This window comes from Carya illinoinensis, chromosome 6 (assembly GCF_018687715.1).
Source record: "Carya illinoinensis cultivar Pawnee chromosome 6, C.illinoinensisPawnee_v1, whole genome shotgun sequence".
Lineage (NCBI taxonomy): Eukaryota > Viridiplantae > Streptophyta > Magnoliopsida > Fagales > Juglandaceae > Carya > Carya illinoinensis.
In genome coordinates this window covers 26,132,053-26,134,698 of record NC_056757.1, presented here as the reverse complement: position 1 = coordinate 26,134,698, position 2,646 = coordinate 26,132,053, and positions in this window count along the sequence as shown.

Below are 2,646 nucleotides of genomic sequence, written 5' to 3'. Positions count from 1 at the left end.
TTGCCGTGACTGCCATCCCCAACCCTCCACCGAAGCTTCCCCTCTCCCCTGCTGTCGATGTGCTCCGTTCCCTCACAATAGTCGACAAACGAAGAATAAAAAGCAACGGAACATAATTTAGGATTACAAGCAAGGGTAAAATTGAAAAAAAAAATATTAGATGAAAATACTGTAGAAAATAGATTCGCACTTTATATATAAGTATAGATATTAGTAGACAGATGGGGGATTGTGCAGGTGGGCTTGGGCCCAACTCTTCCCCTGTCCCTACTAGGCTACCCGCCGTCTAAATTTGACAGACAGAGGTTGGAGGAGCCGAACGATGGAGGGCGGGCAGATAGTGAGTAGGGCCTGCCCCCACCCCTACTAATTTCATTTACGAACTTATGAAATATGAGGTCAAAGTGAGGCACCAAGCTCAAGAAGCTTGGTTAGGCCCACAAGATTTGTGATCTGGCAAATGTTAAAACTACTATAAAACAGAAAGGGAACTTCTTGAGCTTGATCCATAGGTCTCTTCAAAGAAAAAATGGGGTTAGTCTGAGATCGACCAGTGCACGTATTTATTTTTTAATAATTTATTTGTAAGTTTGTTTATTGACACATGATTGACGTAGAAGGCTACACATAAGCTTATATAAATAAGTGCTGATATTTTAACAATTTGTTTTAGATATAATATGCCCCACTAGGTGATATTTGACAAACTTACACACCAAACGTATAGATACTATTACTCATATTTTTTTACTTTAAGCCTGGTTTAGATAGTAAAATCTTCTCTTTTTATCATATTTTATTTTATTTCATCATATTTTATCTCAATATCTAAATATCATAATATAAATAATTTTTAATTCAAATATTTAACTCTTTTATCTAATCATTACAACTTTTTTAAATTTCTAAACAAATTACAACAAATAATTCAACTTAAAAAATAATTTAAAATTTTTAAATTTCAAAATAAAAATAATATTTTAATTTTATAATATTTTTATTCAATTTTTTATCTTTCTTTTTTGGAAACCCTATAAAATATTTTGACCCCAACTATTTCTAAGTCTACTCAAGATTTCAAACAAACATGAAGTATGTTTGGATGTAAGAATGTTTTAGAGAAATTTTGAGGATGAAATAAGTTGATTTAAAATAATTAAAACAAAAACTTGAAACCAATCCCCGTGGTGGTTGCCAACTTGGCCGCCATAGGTGGTCTGATATGGGCGGCCAGGGTGGGCACCTCTTGCCTCTTGGTGGCACCCACCATGGGGTGGCGTGCAGTGTGTTTTTTTTTTTTTAAAAAAAAAAATTATATAACTTTATCTTGCAGAGGAATTATTGAATTTTTGTACGATTGGATGTAAGACATCTTTTTAACTGAAAAATGGTTTTGACTTTTAGAGAGAGTTTTGTCTTTTGATGGATGATGGTCTCACCCCAACTGGATTTGAATTTTGTCTTTTGATGGACTTTATGTGGTTTCTTCGGGTCATCATCAATAACAATCGTATTTACCGAAGCCCCATTCGTGTTAACTCTTGTTGGGTTGGGCTGGGCTGGGCTGAATTGTTGCTGAAACCCAATCATGCGCTTTTGGATGGGCCTTACTTCTGACTGCTTCCCCCAAAGCTCTCTTTGGTTATTATTAATAATAATTATTATTATGATTTGTCATAATTGGATATTGAAGTCAAAGACTGACCCAACAAACAAGCTACCAAGACTAGTTTGGACTCGGCACAAGATGGAACTAATCCCACCTTCACTTAACAACAAATTTACTTTCAAGTCAATTACAGCCTTTATTCACACGATTAACTATTCTATATATACGTATCTTAAATTTATAAATTTTGGGTAAATTTTTTATAAAAAAAAAATTATTATGAAAAATGTGAAAAATTCATTTTTTGTTAGTGTAACTTATCTTTTTATAAAAAATTTGCACAAAACTTATGGATTTGGGACTTGTCTTTAATATTATTCTATTTATATTTTATCAATAAAATATTAACTAGGCTTATCATATTCATAAAAAATTAAAACATTAATATTTTTTTTATAATTGATGACTCGAATTTTCACATTAATAATATATTAAATGTGTCAAATGTCAATAAAAAGTTCATAAATAAATTTATTCTAATGGTGAAAGAGAGCATGAGGATGCAATTAATAATTTTTATAAGGCCTCATTTAGATAGTTAAAACGTTTTATCTTATTTCATCTCATCTTATTATTATAATTTTTTTAATTTTTATATAAAATATAATAAGCAATTTAACTTTTTCAAATTTTAAAATAATAATAATATTAAAAAATAATATTTTAATAATATTTTATTTACTTTTCAATTTTTATCTAAAATTATTTCATTTCATTTCACTATCTAAATAGTACCTAAATGTGTCGTCCCCCTGTTTAGAAATAAAAAATAAAAAATAAAAAATAAAAATCAAGAAAATGTTACCATTAATAGAAAATTAGAAAATAAGTAATTTTGAAGTTATTTAACATCACAATAAAAAAATGATTACAATGAGGAAAATAATATTTTCTTACATAAAAGAGAATAATGATATATAAATGAGTTATTTGAGAGATTGGATTGGAGCGTGCAGTGCAGTGCAGTGCAGTGAGCT